Genomic DNA, 19,217 nt, shown 5'->3' with positions numbered 1-19,217 from the left:
TGCCTAAAGAGCACCTGGCACCAGGAGAAACATGATGTCACGATGTCATTAGAGCCGGATAACTCCTCCTGGCCAGCCCTGCCAAGGGTCACGGAGCACAGAAGTTGGACTAGGCCCCAGTCTCTCCTGACTCCAGGGCCACTGTCCTTTGCTTACAGAGATATTAGCAAAAATTATTTAAAAGCATTCGATTTCTAATAACATTCTCGCTCCATACCTATCTCAATGACTGCTGGAAACAGGTAGGCACTTCCTCCTTAGGCTCCAAGTCCAGGTGACCTTCCTTAGTGGCCAATGTTGTGTTTTAAAACCACGAGTCTCAGAGTTGACTCTGGTAGGTTGAGTCCACACGGACACGTAGACATGCTGATGACATGTCTCTTACCCATGGTAAGAGTCTCTTAAGGGTAAGACACAACAGAAATCAAAGTTGAAGAAGTGACAGATGTCCATAAAGTCCTCTCAGTGGAGGACTTGGTCCAAATGGATGAGGTTGGAGTTGGCATCCTTCTCACAGGGAGACCAGGCTGGGTATTTTGCTGGGAGCAGGCCTGTCGGATTCCCCGGCTACCTAGATGCTTAGCAGCCCTGGGAAAACCCAAGTCCACAGACCAAGGTTTTTCTGTTAGGTCTCGGGGTCCTGGCAGCTTGTCTTCTGCCTGTCCCCGTGTCTGTCTGGCCAGTTCCCCGCCCTTAGTTCTTATTGCAACAGGCCCTCACACCTCCCCCGCTGCCACTCTCCTGACTCCATGGGCGGATGCCTCTCTTGTGAGCTTCCCAAGCACTGTGCTTCCTGAGAGCCTACTGCTTCCCCAAAACCCCAGAGCCCTGGAAGTTGCAGGGACCTGGGAAACAAAGCAGAAGGCTTTTCCGGGATGTGACCCCTGCAGAGTCCCCCACGTGGCCTGGAGTTTCCATAATGATGGTAAGGAGTCTAAGATTCTAAACTGAAAAGGCAGCTGGTCAAGTGAGACAGTGATAGGGAAGAGGAATCTGGGGGGAAAAGAGCTCCAAGGTGAATTGCGGGGGGCTGGGGGAGGAATGTGTGTGGGCAGGGCACAGATCTGAGGTCCATTTTTTGTCTCCCACTCTCTGAAATGACTTTCACACCTTGTTGTCACCCCCCCCAAAACCTCCCATGCCCTACCTCTCTCCCTCTCAGCTGCTACACTTCTTCCTGTTTAACCAAGAAAACAGATAAACCGCCTCTGATTTTATCAATAGGCTGTGGACCCCACCCCCCTTCCTAACCAAGGACATCCCTCCTGCAACTGACCTCTATCTACCTGCATCACTAGGTTTTCCCTCCGTATGGGATCCTTGTCAAGCAAATAAAATCACTCTAGGAGAGTGAATTTTTAGAAATCAACTCTATTGAGTTATGATGTGGATATAAAGGCACCCATTATAAGTGCAAAGTTAGATGAGTTCTGACACGTGTATTCCCCTGTGTAACTGCCACCACCGCTGTGAGGTCAGAGGTCATTCCCTTCAACCCCGTGAGGGATCCCACTGCTGAGGAGTGTTCCCTTGTATGGATGCAGCACAATTTGTTCATGCCTTTGCCTGTTGGTATACAATTGGGCTATTTCTACCTTTTGGCTGTTATGAACAAAAAGTGCAGTGAAAATGTATAAGTCTGTGTGGATGCACGTTACTTCTCTTGAGTAAATATCTACAGGCAGAATAGCTGGGCCATATGATAATCTATGTTTAGTTTTACTAGAAACTTCCAAACTTGTTCTCCAAAGTGGCTCTACCATGTTACATTTCCATAGTGGTCCGTGAAAGTTCTAGATGCTGCAATTAGCATTGCCAGTTTTTTCTCCCTATCTTTAGCCATTCTATCGCGTGTATAGAGGGGTATGCATTTTGGTTGTAATTTGCATTTTTGTTTTATGACGAATCGTGTTGAGCATCTTTTCAGGTACTCATTGGCTATTCAAGTATCATGCACATGTATTGTTTCACAGTTTCCATGGGTCCTGCAGGCCTGGCTGAGCTGGGCCTTCGGCTCAGGGTCTCACAAGGTGTTGGCCAGGGCTGCAGGTCTTTTTCCAGTCACACATGGTTGTTGGCAGAATTCACTTCCTTGCAGTCGTAGAACCCGTGGTGATTCAGGCCAAAGGGAAAGCTTTGCCGCTGCTTCTAGAGCCTCATTTAAAAGGCTCACCTGATTAGGTCAGGCCCACCCATTGGTAATCTCCCTTTTGACTGACTCAAAGTCAACTGATCAGGAACCTTAATCACATCTGTCAATCCCTTCATATAATATGATGTAATCCAATCACAGGAGTGACATCCACAATATTCACTGGTCCCACACATACTGTAAGGGAGATTATTATACATGGGCATGGGTCATCTTAGAATTCTTACCACATCCATTTTCAATTGGCTGGTTTGTCTCCTCCTCACTGTGTGATATGAGTGCTTTATAAATTCCAAATACAAGTCCTGTACAGATACATGTATTGCAAATATTTTTCTCCCAGCCCCTAACTTGCCTTTTCATTTTCTTAATGGTGTTTTTGGAAGAACCGAAATTTTTAATTTTGACGAAGTCCAATTTGTCAGCTTTTTCTTTTATGGTTCACACTTCATATTTCCCCACAAGAAATCTTTGCCTACCTAAAGTTTACACTATTGTCTCCTATGTTTTCTTTTAGAAGTTTTATAGTTTTACATTTAGTTCTGTGACTCATTTTAAGTCAACTTTTGTGTATCATGTGAGATAAGAGTTGACATTCACCTTCTTTTCCCAAATGGATATACCATTTTACCAGCATTATCTGCTGAAAACACCATCATGTCCCCCATTGAATTACCTTGGCACTTTAATTGAAAATCAATGAATATGGGTCTACTTCTAGACCGTTATTCCATTGATTTCTATTTTTATACTTAATCTATAGTAACCTACTTGATTACTGTATATTTACATTGTCTTAAAATTTAGACAGATTACACCCTTAAGCTTTGTTCTTTTCCAAAATTTTCTATTTTATGACCTTTTGATTTCTGTATAAAATCTCAGAATCAGCTTGTCAAATTCTAAAAATCAGAAATAAGCCTGCTGGGATCTTGATTGGGATTGCATTGAATATGTAACTCAGCTGAGAGAGAAATGCCATCTAACAATATTGAGTCCTCTAATCCATAAGCCTGGTATATATCTCCATTTATTTTCTCCCAGCTTCGCTTTATAGTTTACAGCATGCATGTTTTTCACATATTTCATTAAATTTTCCTTTAGTATATATCACCTTTTTAGATGCTTTTATAAATGGTACTTAAAATTTTCCTTTTCCAGTTGTTCATTGTTAATGTATAGAAGTATAATTGATTATTGTGATATTGACCCTGTATTTTGTGACTTAGCTAAGTTCACTTAATAGTCCAGTAGATTTTTTTTAAGATTCGTTAGAATTTTCAAGTACATGATCATATCATCTGCAAATAAAGTTTTGGTCTCTCCTTTCCAATCTGTATGCCTTTTTGCGCTAGCTCGGACCTCCAGCACAATGTTAAAAAACAAACAAACAAAAAAACAACTGGAGAGACCAGACATCCTCACCTCATTCCCATTATTAAGGAGGAAAGCCAGCCTTTCCTGAGGATTATTCAGTAGCTGCTAAGTCTCAGGCAACAGTTCTGAATCACTTTCTCTCTTATGTGTATGGACATACACATAAAATTTTATATAAATTTCAGTGGATTGACCCCCATTCAGGCTGCATATGTACCTTATTTGGTTGTATGGACCCAAAGTTAATAAATCTTTGACTAACATCAGGCCCTGCCTACAGAAATAAGAGGAAGGTAAAAGTGGGCTTCCAGCTGCTTCGAGAGAAATGGAAAACAAAGGGAATCTCTGGACTACCGAGAGTTATGACCAAACACCCCCGACTACCAGTCTAGGGCGGGTGGAGACTTGAGATGATGCGATAATATTTGTAAAGTGCCTGGGAAGTGAGTGCTTAGCGTGAGCTTTATCATTATTCACTGCAACTTTGGGCAAGATCATTTCTCTGAGCCTTGGTCATCACTGCCCACCTCACAGCACTATTGGTTTTTCTTTCTTTCCATGTCACATTATTCTCTAGTTCTATGCAATGAATTCATCAGATACTACTGGTTGACCCTTGAGGATGATAACTGGACCTTATTTGATTCCTTGAAGCCCATTTTAAAAAAGCGTAGGGACTTGCCTGGTGGTCCAGTGGTTAAGACTTCGCCTTCCAATGCAAGGGGTACGTGTCCCATCCCAGGTCAGAGAGCTAAGATCCCACATGCCACGTGGCCAGAAAACCAAACTATAAAACAGAAAAAGCAATATTGTAACAAATTCAATAAAGACTTTTAAAAAAATGGTCCACATCAAAAAAAAATTTTTAATAAAAAATTTTAAAAGCCTTGGCTAGGATTAGCCCCATACATTTGAAAATAAGGAGACAAAAGTGGACATTCAGTCTCCTAGGAGAGAAGAGGAAGACAAGGGGATCCCCCGACTACCAAGAACAAGACCAGACTCTGGCCTGAGGTGAGGACAGGTGTAATACAAGATGGGAAGCCAGATGTCCCCTGGGGAAGGAGGAAGTTATACTGCAGCTAAGAGAACACGGAGCCGCCAAGAGCTGCAGAACCTCCTTAACGCAGGATTCCTACAAATCGCGGGGTTTGATTTGTTTGTTTGTTTGTTTGCTTGTTTTGTTTTTCCTTTTCTTGGTAAGAGGAACAAAACTGATTCTAGTCAAGTTTTAGGAGTACAGGTCATTCTTGGCAGTGCCCTTGGCCCACTGTTTCTAGAAGTCACCAACAGGGGTCGCTCTGAACGTCTCTAATCAGTACCTTCAAAGGCCCAAGATCGTGCATAATTTTGTCTCTACAAACAAAAGAACTGACTACTACTAACCAGCCAAGTAAGCTCTGGTCCCCAGCAGATTCAGGAAATTTTGAGCATCCTCTTGCGGGAGAGGGAGGGGTTAGGGACTAAATCCCAGACCTAGTCCTGGTTCCTGCTGGTCCAGTGTTTGTAATTTTCCTGGAGCCATTCCTGGTTTTCCCTTTGTACCCTAAGCCTCTCAGGGTTTTTGCCTCCAGGAGTAGCGAAATCCACGCCAGGTTTTCTTATCCGCTCACCAGCTTGGCTGCGAGTCAGGCAGCGGCTGCTGCCTGTCTTCTCTACCCGCCGCTGCCTTTCCATCCTCTGCTTCTGCCACCCGCCTCCCTTTGGCAGCCTCGCTACCAGGTTTTTCCTCTTAAATCTACCTCTTAAAAATGGCGCACTCGCTTTGCGGCTGCTACCCCTCCGCTCCTCTCCCCCATCTCAGAGCCCACCCACCCCGAGCATCTGGATTCCCGAACTCTGAGACCCTCACCCACTCTCCAGCCCTTCCTGAGACCTGACACGACCTCTGAGAAGAAATGTTTGCCACCTCTATGGTGGCCCGGCTTCAAATGACCACTTGCAAAAACTAGAGACAAAGTGGACGTGTGCCTCTGTGGTCGGAACCCTCATACGGGAATACAAGGGTACGCACCCCACTGAGGTCGCACGCAGTACAAATAGAGTTCATGGGACACCCAGGGGCAGGGGAGGCAGAACCTCCTACGCGCTCTCAGCTCAGCACACAGGGTGTGTCAGGGCCGGACAGGGCTGGCCTGGGCACTGCAGTAAGGTCTTGGCCGCCGAGTGTTGCTCTTTCTCTAGGGGGGAAAGGGAGGGGGGGCCATGGGGGAGTCCACATTACAGCAGGTCTTCCTGGTTGAGGAAATCGGTTTGTTAGAAAGGAGACGCCTCTGGAGTCCAGACTGTCCTTCCTCTGAGCTAACTCAGTCCTGCCGACCAGCACCTTGAAAACCACCAAAACACAAGGGCAACCTGCCTGGGTCCCTCCTTAATCAAGTATTGCCTTTCTTCCCTCTAGGGTCTTAAGAGCACAAACAACATCACATTAATCTTTGTAACTCCCTCAAATACTGAGGAAGGAAAAACCATCCCTGCTATTCATCAGGCTGGGACAACAGACACAAATAAAGACGGCTGCCAAGTTCACAGTAAACAGTATTTCTCCCAAGGAAACGCTGAAAAGTGCCATAGGACCCCTTCTTAGGATGACTACTGCTGTCCTACTCGCCATTCACCTGTCCTCTAAAATCAGACTATCAGAAACTTTGCTGTTTGAAGTTATTCCGGTAAGAATGAAACCCCCTCCAGTTTTGCCTGGAATAACCAAGACACTCTGACACAAAGAAGCGACCTTGATTTACAACCCAGGTGCAGACATTCAGATAAAGGTGTCTGGAACACAAGAGTCCACATTTATCTTAACTTAGTGGTTTCCAAGGAAGTATGACCCTGGATCCATTTCACAGTCTAGCCATGCTGTGACCCTTTTGCACTCACCCTGCATTGCTTTAAATGCATTAAAACACCTACTTCATCTGAATTTTACCCAGGTTCCATGCTTCCCCCAAATTCTATAATAACTCTACTTTTCCCTTTGTTTGTTGAGAAGCTCCATAGTAACTAACTCTACCGTGTGGTTTTTCTCATTGCAATGAGCCAATAAACCTGACTTTGTCAAACTGCAGGTTTGTCCCTAGTGGTCTTAGGCTGCCTGGGCTCTGACAGTAACAAGCACAGAGACTCACATGTGCACTTCTGATGGGTTCTCCAAATGGTCAATATGGACTGTGAAATAGATATGGTGTAATTATGTAGAGGTGGGCAGTGTTCATTATACTGAGTATATTCATTTCTGCAGCATTATCCAACTGTTTTCCTGAGAACACGTAGTATATGAAAAAATGATCAACTTTGTTTTTAAAGTGTACAGTTCAGTGGTTTTTAGTATAGTCACAGAATTATGTAATCATATCCACTGCCTAAGTTCAGATGTTTTTATCACCCCCAAAGAAACCCTGTACCTGTTCCCAATCACTCCCCACTCCCTCCTCAGCACATCCTCTGGCAACCACTAATCCACCTTCTGCCTCTTTGGATTTGCCTATACTGGACATTTCATGTGAATGTAATCATACAATATGTGTTCTTTTGTGATTGGCAACTTTCATTTAGTATATTTTCAAGGTTCATCCGCATTGTACCACTGTCCTTCGGTTTGTTTCATTTCTCTTTTTTTGCCAAATAAGATTCCATTGTATGGATGTACCACATTTCATTTATCTGTTCATCAGTTGATGGACATATAGGTTGTTTCCACTTTGGGGCCGTTATGAATAATGATGCTATGAATATTCATGTGTAGGTTTTTGTGTGAACAAATATTTTTAATTCTTTTGGGTATATACTTAGGAGTGAGTCTGCTAGACCATATGATAAATTTGTATTTCATATTTTGAGGAACTGCCAAACTGAGAGGTCTTACGGTAGAGCTAGGACCCACTATTTTGAGCGAACTCTGTATTATATAAACCAGTCATCTGTTTGGTCCTTAACACAATTTTAATTTGGATAGATTTATTCTAGTCACGTCATGTGTCAACATGTAAACTTGTTTGGATTAAATAATTTTTTATCAGAAAAAGGTGACTGAAAAATTTTATCTTCCCACCAGCAATATGTGGGGTTTCCAATTTCTCCACACCCTCATCAACATTTGTTATTATCTGTCTTTTTTATTATAGCCGTCCTCGTGGATGTGAAGTGCTGCCTTATTGTGTTTTTTATTAATTTTGTTTTATTTATTTATTTTTTATACAGCAGGTTCTTATTAGTTATCTATTTTATACATACATTGCCAAGGTCATGAAGATTTACCTATATGCTATCTTCTAAGAGTTTTATGGTTTTAGCTCTAATTTAGGTCATTGACCCATTTGGAATTAATTTTTGTATAAGGATCCAATCTTATTCTTTTGTATGGGATTAGCCAGTTGTTCCAGCCCTATTTGTTGAAAATATTATTCTCTCTTCACTGAATTGTCTTAATATCCTTGTTGAAAATTGACTTAAATATACAGGTTTGTTTCTAGACTCACAATTTTATTCTGTTGATCTATATAATTCTCTTTATGCCGGTACTACACTTTCATGATTGCTGTAGCTTTCTAGTAAGTGTTGAAATCAGGGTATGTGAGTCCTCCAACTTTAATTCTTCTTTTTCAAGATTGTGTTGGTATTCTGAGTCTCTTGCATTTTCATATGAATTTTAGGATCAGCTTATCAATTTCTCCAAAGAAACCATCTAGGATTTTAATAGAGATTGAACTGACTCTATAGATCAATTTGGGAAGAACTGTCATCTTAACAATAAGTTTCCACTTATTAAGGTCTTCTCTAATATCTTTCGATAATGTTTTAGAGTTTTTGGTGTAAAAGTCTTGCACTTTTGTTAAATTTATTCCTACGTATTTTATTGTTTTTGATGCTATTGAAAATGGATTTGTTTTCTTATTTTTCATTTTGGATTGCCCATTGCTAATATATAGGAATACAATTAATTTTTGCATATTGATCCTATATCCTGCCACTGTGTTGAACTTGTTCATTAGCTATAGTATTTTTGTGTGTGTGTGGATTCCTTAGGATTTTCTACAAACAAGATCATGTCAAATGCAAATACAGTTTTACTTCTTCCTTTCCAATCTAGATGCCTTTTATTCCTTTCTTGTTTAATTACCCTGACCGGAATCCCCAGTATAATATTAAATAGAAGTGATGAGAGCAGACATCTTTGTCTTATTCCTGATCCTACAGGTAAAAGCTTTCAGTCTTTCCCTGTTAAGTGTGACATTAGCCGTGGGGATTTCATAGATGCCTCAGTCTACTGATTCAGTTGTTAATCTCACCCAGAAACACCCTCACAGACACATCCAGAATAATGTTGGACCAAATGCCATTGTCCAGTGGAGTAGCTAGATAAAATTAACCATCACACCAGTTATCACTGTAACAACAAAACAATACAAATGTATAAAAAGAAATAAAATAATTGTCTCCCTTCATGCGCTCTTATTTTCCTTACTCACGTTTTCTACAACATCCCTGTCTCCATCCCCAGAGAAGCCACTTTAAAAAATATATCTTTTTACACCTTTCTCCTTGATTTTACACACACACACACACACACACACACACCCATGATAACATTGTTTCTTTCCCCCAAAAAAGGACTCAACTGAATTTATAAGTTTGAGCTTTGAAAACACTCATAACAACAAGGACAGTAAAAAGTATATCTTTCTGGAAAAAGAAGTTCTACATACCTCATTTTTCCCATTACATACTTAGTATATAAAATACTGTAACTTAGTCATGGTATACCCAACAGATAAATTCCTAAAAAATTTAAAATTAATGAACCCTAATCCATATGGTTTAACAGACTGCATTCCTTGACCACATTTAGATCCTTGAAACATGTCCTTTTCATAGGATAAAGTAGGTTTTCAATATATCTTTGCATGCTAACTTCATCAGCTAAGTACAGATAAGAAACAAAAAGACATTTAATTTCTATGAAGTTCATTTTCTGCCATAATTACTAATAATATAAACCAGGCTCTAAAAATAGATGACCTCAATCAAAAGAATCACAGTTTTAAAAGAAAGCATATAATTAAAAATGATAAGGCTGCATCTTTAATAATCCCATGAATGTCTCGGACTGATTAGGCATGGAAAAAAATTCTAGCTCCTTGAAAACAGTCACACATCTAGGCTTCATTTTCTCTCTACAAGCATTTTACTTGGCAAAATCCGAACCATCCCATGATGTTCAACTCAGCTGTCACATTTTTTAGGACGCTTTCCTTCACTGACCCGCCCACTGCTAAATTAGTCACTTCCACATTTGTGCCTTCATGACGCTCTGCTGACACTGACATTATCCCAGTTAATCTCACTGCAAGTGAGGTCAGGTTTCTCTTGTCTCTTGAACTGTCAGCAAAATGTGGGAAGATTCCATGGTGCTCCCTGCTCCATTGAGCACATGTGAATACGCACACACACAGAAATGCACCAACACTTACACAAACATAGAGCAAGATATGGAACTTACATGTCAATTCCACTATTTTCTATTCCTAATTCTTTCCATTATACTTTTCCTTAATTTATATATATATATATATATTTTTTTTTTTTCTTCCTTGTCTAATACAGAAAATATTTAAGGTTTTTAATTTGCTTCTAGGTAAAGTTTTGGCAGAAAAATAAAAAAATTTATTATATGCCATTCTGGTTGTCATTACTGTCAAATAATTCTGTAATATCTGCTTTAATTTCTTCTTTGACCAAAGAGGTTTTTAGAGGATATCTTCATTTATTTGCTTTTTGAGACTAAACTGGTGGGGCTTTGAGAATATACATTTATTATTTGTTCCTGATTTTACTATATTTGGGTCAGAGAATGTGGGTCTGTACTACTTCTATACCTTGAACTCAGTGCTTTGTCTGTAGCCTATTTTGAGAGTCCTTTAGAAATAGGTGACAAACTATTTAAAAGTTTGTAAATTTGACCCAGCGATTCCAAACCTAAGATTTATGCTATGAACGTAACAGTAACAATTCACAAAAATGAATGTACAAGGATACTTATCACAATGCTTTTATTATAACAAAATTGGAAATTGTCTATATGTCTCATAATAGGAGATTAAGTAAAATATGATGCATTCAATTAAGAAACATACATCTAGTCATTAATAATGATAATGTAGATGAATATTTCCTAAGAAGGAAAAAAGTTTACAATCTGTTCCAAAAATACAAGTTGTACAAAAATATAAGGAGAATCCTTTAAAAATATATATGCATTTCTTTTTTACTATATTTGTGTTTATTTTTTATCTTTCCCATTTTATTTTTTTCAGCTTTATCGAGGTATAATTGACAAAATTGTAGTTAAGTGTACAGCATGCTGATTTGATATACATGGCAAAAGGAGTCCCACAATCAAGTTAATTAACACATCTTACAAATTCACCTTTAAAAAATTTTTTTTTGGTGAGAACACTTAAATTCTACTCTCTTAGCAAATTATACAATACAGTGTTATCAACAATAGTGAACATGTCATATGTTAGATTCTCAGACCTTATTCATTTTATAACTGAAAGTTTGTACCCTTTTACCAACCTCGCCTCACCTCCCCCACCCCTCAACCCCTGGCAACAGCCATTCTATTCTCTGTTTCTATGAATTCAACCTTTTTTTTTTTAGATTTCTCATATAAGTGATACCGTGCAGTATTTGTCTTTCTCTGTCTGGCATATTTCATTTAGCATAATGCCCTCAGGGTTAATCAATGTTGTCGCAAATGGTAAGATTTCCTTTTTTTAAGGCTGAATAATAGTCCACTGCATTACATACCCTGCACTTTTTTATCCATTCATCTATCTATAGACACTTAGGTTGTTTCCATACCTTGACTATTATGAATAATGCTGCAATGACTATAGGAGTACAGATATTTCTTTGAGATAATGATTTTATTTCCTTTGAATTTTTACTCAAAAGTGGGATAGCTGGATAGTTCTATTATTAATTTCTTGAGGAACCTCCATACTGTTTTCCATAGTGGCTGCACCACTTTACATTCCCACCAACTGTGAACAAGGGTTCTCCTTTCTCCACATCCTTGACAGCATGTGTAATTGCTTGTCTTTTTGATAATAGCCACCCTAACAAGTGTGAGGTAATATTATATTGTGATTTTGATATGCATTACCCTGATGATTAGTGATGTTGAGCACTTTTTCATGTACCCGTTGGCCATCTGTAATGCCTTCTTTGGAAAAATGTCTGCTCAGGTCCTTTGTCCATTTTTTAATTGGATCATTTGGTTTTTTGCTATTGAGGTGTATGAGTTCCTTGTATATTTTGGATATTAACCCCTTATTGGATATATGGCTTGCAAATGTTTTCTCCTATTCCATACATTGCCTTTTCATTTTTTTTGGTTGGTTTCCTTTACTGTTCAGAAGCTTTTAAGTTTGATGTAGTACCACAGGCTTATTTTTGCTTTTGTTGCCTTTGATTTGATAACAAATCCAAAAAATCATTGCCATGCCCAGTGTCAAAAAGCTTACCCCTATGTTTTCTTCCAGGAGTTTTACAGTTTCACCTTTAAGTCTTTAATCCATTTTTGGTTGACTTTTGTGTATGGTGTAAGATAGTGGTCTAGTTTCATTCTTTTGCATGTGGATATCTACTTTTCCCAAAACCATTTTTTGAAGAGACTATTATCCCTTGTTGTATATTCTTAGTGCATTTGTTAAAATTAACTGACCATTAGTTAATTAACTAATGCACTAGTTTATCTCTGCACTCTCTATTCCATTTATCTATGTGTCTGTTTTTATGCCAACACTATAATATTTTGATTAATATAGCTTTGTAATACAATTTGAAATCAGGAAATGTGATGCCTCCAGTTTTGTTCTTCTTTCTCAAGGTTGCTTTGGCTATTCAGGGCCTCTTATGGTTCCATACAAATTTTAGGATTGTTCTATTTTTGTGAAAAATGCCATTGAAATTTTAATAGGGATTGCATTGAGTCTGTAGATCACTTTGGGTAGTATGGATATTTTAACAATATTAATTCTTTCAATCCATGTACATGAACTATCTTTCCATCTATTTGTGTCTTCTTCAATTTCTTTCATCGGTGTTTTATAGTTTTCAGTGTACAGATCTTTCACTTCCTTGGTTAAATTTATTCTTAAGTATCTCATCTTTTTTGATGCTATTGTGAATGAGATTGTTTCCTGAATTTCTCTTTCTGATAGTTTGTTGTTAGTGTATAGAAATGCAACTGATTTTTGTATATTGATTTTGTATCCTGAAACTTTACTGAACTAACTTATTAGTTCTAACAGTTTTTTGGTGGAGTCTATAGTGTTTTCTATATATAATACCATGTCATCAGCAAACAGAGATAATTTTACTTCTTTTCTGATTTGGATGCTTTTTTATTTTCTTGACTAATTCTTCCTTGTGTTAATTATTTACCTCTTGTCTTTTAGCTTGTGGCTGCCCTTATGTTTTCTATTCAGTGAGGGTGGGCCTGTAAGACTGAAAATGACACTTCCCTGATGCTTCTGCAAGCTGAATTCCGGTTAGGCACTGCCTATTGGGAAGCACTGGCAGGAGACTGGAAGGAAGGAGGGGCGGGGGAGTCTCCTGCTGATTTCCAGCCCCTGCATGTCTCTCTCCGGAGGTCTTTAGGCACTCTGATCCCCAGCCCCAGGATGCCCTTTCAGGATCCAAATCACTAGCTGTGAAGTTGTCCTTTTCAAAGGTCCAATACCAATCAAGTGGTACCCTTTCGAGTAGGGTTGCCAGGACTCCTCTATATGACATGTCTTGTGTTTAACGATTGTGCTCTGTATTCTGTACTGACTTTGCCCCAATGCCTTCAATGCCCTCTAGACAGCTTTTCTTTTCCAATAAATTACCAAGTATCAGCAGTTAGAGTATTTTTTTGCTATAGTAATTGAAGCTTAAGTCACTTGAATGCAACATAGCTGAAAATCATACCTCCACAAATATAGTTATGGACAATTCCACATGGTCTGTCCTGCAGGTTTGACTTAGGATAGGCCAAAAAGGAGGTTTGAGAATTAAAGTACTGATTCTTCTTATCATCAAGAAAGAAAAAGATTGTTCTTTGGTCAAAGTCCCAGGCCATGAACAAGAAACCACCACTAATTAGAGATAACCTGTGTTCTGAAAATCAACCAGTCAATGACAGCCTCACTCCAATAACGCACACTACGGAAAGTTAGCAAATCACAGATAGCCCCCAAACTTCTGAAATTGAGCCAGTCGGTGACAGCCAGTACACGTCAGCACACCAGCTCACAATGCAATTGTTGAGCGTGTTTTCTCATTAATGGACGTTCAGTAGACAAAAGAACAAAATAAGCTGGATGTGACCACTGTAGAAACTATTTTACAATGTAAATGAAACAGATTGTAAATTCAAGGACTTATACATGCAAATTCTGCAACACAAAGAAACGTTAGGGAGACCCAAATCACCAGGGAAATATAATTAAAGAAACAGGTAGGTAACTTATGTAGTTATAATTTATTTCAGATAGAGAATGAATAATATTTTAGTATAAATATGTCCCATGTGATATTTTTCTTTTATTTCAATGTATATGCACATAAGCAATTAGAAATCATTCAAATTTAACTAGGTTTCCTGGTGGCGTTGTTTTTCCTTTGTTTTTTTGTTGTTGTTGAAGGTGGTGATGGTGGTGGTGGTGGTATGTGTGTATGTGTGCTAAATCTGGCGACTTCAAGACTCTGAGTATCTGCTGTGAGTTACCTGCTCTGATATGTTCGTGATAGGGACAGAGTAAAGGGCCAAAGTAGGTAATTAAATAGTTAATCCCACTAGGGGATTGTAAGTTAAAAAAAAAAAGCCTGTAAGTTAATGATCACTCAAGAAAGCAGGTTTGGGGCTTCCCTGGTGGTGCAGTGGTTGAGAATCTGCCTGCTAATGCAGGGGACACGGGTTCGAGCCCTGGTCTGGGAGGATCCCACATGCCGCGGAGCGACTAAGCCTGTGCACCACAACTACTGAGCCTGCGCGTCTGGAGCCTGTGCTCCGCAACAAGAGAGGCCGTGATAGTGAGAGGCCCGTGCACTGCGATGAAGAGTGGCCCCCGCTTGCCACAGCTAGAGAAAGCCCTCGCACAGAAACGAAGACCCAACACAGCAAAAATAAATAAATTAATTAATAAACTCCTACCCCCAACATCTTCTTTAAAAAAAAAAAAAAAGAAAGCAAGAAAGCAGGTTTGCTTAACTGCAAAACCAAGCAGGCTTGCTTAGCAACAAAACCATGCAACAAAAGCATGAGACATGCCCCCAAACAATAAAACAATGGTGGCATGAAATCCACATCCTGCCCAGTAAGCTCAGTGAGTTAATAATCCCTAGGACGTGAGCTCTGCACACAAAAAAATAATAATTTATGTAAAGGAGGCATTTCAAAGTGAAAGACCCTCATTGTACTACAACCTGAAATAATTTTACCAGAGTGCCCTGACAGTCCCGGCTTAACCATGTAGGGAGAAGGAAACTCTCCCACCTGATGAGGAGGAGCTAAAAATGGAAGTTTAATGTCTACTAAAAAAAAAAAAAAAAAAAAGTGGTCTTTTCCCCCTCCCCACTTTTCTTTTAATTATGAAACTGTAGCCCACTAAGTTCTTGGGGCACAGCACCCTCTCACCCACCCGCTTGTAAGCCTCACAAGCATCCTAGCCTAATAAATCACTTCTTATCTATCACTTTTCCTCTCACCAAATTCTTTCTGAGCTAAAGCATAAAACACCAGAGCTCCTCGAAGCCCCCCGAAACACCACCTAGCGATTTCATTAGCACCAGCTGTGAGGTGACCCCTCTCAGAGATCTTGACACCAGCTGCACGGGATCCCTCCCTTAGACATCTGATCATTCGATCCTCAGGCACATACTTCCAGCTCCTCTGTTCTATAAGCTCTTTTCCGTTTTGTTTCCAGAGCCCTGGGGTGGTAGCTGCTTCTGGCAGTCCTAATTTCTGGATCCCCTCAGTATTCTTTCCCTGCTCTTTCAGCCTTTCCACATTGTCTAACAATTCTTTGTGTTAAATTTCCTCTTTTGAAATATGGAGCATGAATTCTTTTTCCCCAAAGTAACCTGATACATTCCTCAACTGTGTGTTATTCCATGATAAGGGGGTGGGGTGGAGAGAAGAGTGTCCTCTTCCCACTTACATTTTCCTCTGTGCCTCCTCATTGACTCCCAGGTGCCCAGTTGCTCAGTCAAGGCAGAGGGTACTATGACAGTGTGCAACTTACAAATGGCCCAAGACAGCTGAACAGGCCAGGCTTGTAGAGACCACCAGGTCATCACTGGACAGAGTGGGACAAGAACGCAAGCTTTTTCAGTAGCAGTAGCTTCTATTTGTGTCAAAAGAATTTCCAGTTGGGTATCCCCATCCTTTTGGTGGTTCCATTGGTGTAGTGGATTACAGCATAGAGTCAATGGGCTGCCATGGATAGACACAAAGCCCATATATACCTCATCAGTCTTTTTAAGTAGGTTGTTTTCCTCTAGATTTTGCCACTTCGTAACTATGTCCACAGGGGATGCCCCATATTGTTATGCCTCTATTAATTCATTCTTTGGGTGTCCCAATGGTCTGACCAATTGCTAGACCATTAGGGATGTTCTGTGTATGACAGCCATGGAAATAGCTCAGATCTCCTGCTGCAGGTAGCATCATTAACTGACAACTCCCGTTTGATACCCACAACGTTTCTGCATCAAGGTCACACTTCCTCTGGGGTGCTCCCAGTCCAGGCCTGACCATGATGGGGTGTTAGCGCAGGCCAATCCCGTGGGTCTCTGGACTACTCCAGTGGGCAGCTTTGGCTCAAGGACTCTCCATCGGCCTGGCTGAGACATTCTCAGAGCTGCAGTCCAGTCTGAGATTCTTCCTTCCCAATCCTCTTTCCTCCACCTTCTCTTTTCCCAAGCATCAGAATTGCATCATGGTCTGAGGCTCTTTTTGCCTGTTCTCACTCCCTATTTTTTATCCCTCACAACCTCTACTCACAACCGCAGTGCATCTCTCATGAATCTAATCCTATCCCAGCATTTGTTTCTTGGAGGACCCTAATGGACACACTGCGTAAAGGTTTGTTTCTGTCCATCTTGGGGCAGCGTGCCCTACAGCCAAGAATAGCATCTGAAGTTTACCACATTGTTCAGCATGTCTAGTGCTGAACTCCACAATTTATGGCTGTGGCATTCCATGGGGTTTGCCCATCTCAGAAGCAAGCTATTTCATCAGTGAACCATGCTTTTTTGTCATATGGAAGTCTTGTTGAAGAGGTCCCCAGTGAGCCAACTGCTTACGCTTAACAGTAGGTGGGTCTCTCTGTGTCTAACGGGTGGGCAGCCACCTGTTCCTGAAGTTGGCTGAGGTATCAGGAAACAGGCTTGGGCCTTGACTGGAGGGACCATTTCTATATCACTACAGAACTTTCTGGGTATTCCAGTTCAGATGGTATAGGACTCAATGCAAGTTGAGAATGTCAGGTGGCAGAGTCATTTTCTTTTCACTGACAGTCTCTTTTTCCAGAATGGGCTAGCTTCAGGCTTGGCAACAGAAGGAAGTTCTTGTAGACCTGGCTGACGAGAAAGTAGAGTCCCATTTCCACAGTCTACAACCTGCTTCGAGATTGAACACTGATATCTGTGATTCCATGGGTGGTAAGGAGATAGGAGAGGAGGCCTCCAGCACAGGTTTGCTTTACTGATGACTGGATCACTTTCCAGGCTTCTTGCCACATGTGCCCCCTCCCCACGTGTGGTTGTTTGTCTGGTATATAAAGGCTGTAGTGAAATTCCTAGGTACGGAGAGTCTTGTTTCTAAAATAGGCCAATCAGAGGTTGGGCCTCCAGTCCCATAGCTAGTAGCCACACAGGAAGTACCCAAGAAGGTCCCATGAGTGGCAGAATCATTTCTTCTTCTTCTTTTTTTTTCTTTTAAAGATTTATTGAGGTATAGTTGATATATACCAAAAGTTTCACATATTAACTGTATAGATTTTGAAGAGTTTGGACATATACATACCCCTGTGATACCATCACCATAATCAAGGTAATAAACATATCCATCACCTCCAAAAGTTTTTGAACCCATCCATCTTTGGTCAATTTTTCCAACATGGGACATGATGGAATGCATGAAGTACACTCAATGCTTGTGTCATCAATATAGTGGAATGTTTGGCCCCAAGCAGCAGTTCTCACTGTTTTAGCCTGAGTTCAACCCACTGATGATGTACTAGGGAGTTTCTTACAGTACTGCTTGCCTGGGTGGGTGAAGGCAAATGATATCAGTCAGGGTCTTACAACAAAACAGACAAAACTTTCAAAGGGACATTACTGAACAGAATTCAATGAGGAGATCACGTAAGAGGTATGAACAGGATGAGGGAACAAATAAGGGATGGTGAGGTGCCCAGGGATTAGTAAACAGGGGGGAGATGTCTCCAAGCCTGAAACAGCAATGGGAAGGAATAGTGTTACCATAGTGGGACAAGCCAAAGACTTCAAAGAGGGCACCAAAAAGTTTGGTCTACACAGAGAAATACCCTAATTTCTCTTTTCTCCCCCGCTCCTCAGTTGCCGACCAATGCTTTTCATTGGCTGAACCCCACCAGAAGCCAGATGACAAGAGAACCCAGGTGAAGGAGGTCATAGAGATCAGCCTCCCAGGGCACAGAGATGAGCATAGGTCAGAGACTGAATTTTCCCTTCTTCCTGGAAAGTATCCCGCCACCCCACCAAAAAAAAACACCGGCCCATCCAAGCCCACACACCAAGCATCACTGGTTCAGCCACTCTTATGATGTCTGTCAGGCACTATAGCAACAACAGTGGACAAACTGACCTGCATAAGCCTCAAAAGGACACAGTAAGACTCCAGACACTAGTGGCTTCCCCAGCCCTGTAGGCTATTGAATTGGATGGCGTTATTTGGCTCCCTGACCTGTATAACATCTTGTATGAGAAGACTGCATTTTTCTCTGTCCCTGCGAGGAGCTGTTGTTTCCATGATGCAATCTTGGTAAGCTTTGGGATTACAGGCCATTCTTGGCCACACCTTCAGTATTCACCATATTAGAAGCCACCAATAGGGGACACTTTGCGTCCAATAAGCAGGTCCATTCACCATGTGTCCAGAAAATTCATATTAATTATACAGGTTGCAAGAAATCAAGAAGCATGTTCCAGACAAAACAAAACAACAGACATATGCTCAGCAAATTCAGGAATATTTAAAGTCTTGCCTACGGGAAGAGCAGGAGTCCCAGAACCTCGTTTGTGTGACTGCTGGAACTGTGCGTTTAAATCTTACCTTCATTCTAGGCTTCTCATTAGCCATGGGTTTGTCTGTGTTTTTGTTCCACAGAAACAGCTAAATCCCATCCAGATTTTTGCATCAACCCATCAGGATGGATGCCTTTCTGAGCAACACTGATAGCCCCTAACATCCCTACCACCCTGTAATTTTATTCTTCTCCCTGCTTTCAGCCATGAAGCATAAGCATAGTCTTGAATTTTCCTGGGCTCTGCAGAGGCAGGCTTCCTTTTGACCAATCACCAGCAGCCTTGCAGCCCGGTTTTCCTTCTGAATGACGCACTTGTCTGCGGGAGCTGGTGTCTGGCAGTTCCA

The sequence above is a fragment of the Leucopleurus acutus genome (assembly GCF_964270905.1).
Source record: "Leucopleurus acutus genome assembly, chromosome: 8".
Taxonomy (NCBI): domain Eukaryota; kingdom Metazoa; phylum Chordata; class Mammalia; order Artiodactyla; family Delphinidae; genus Leucopleurus; species Leucopleurus acutus.
This window is presented reverse-complemented; position numbering follows the sequence as displayed.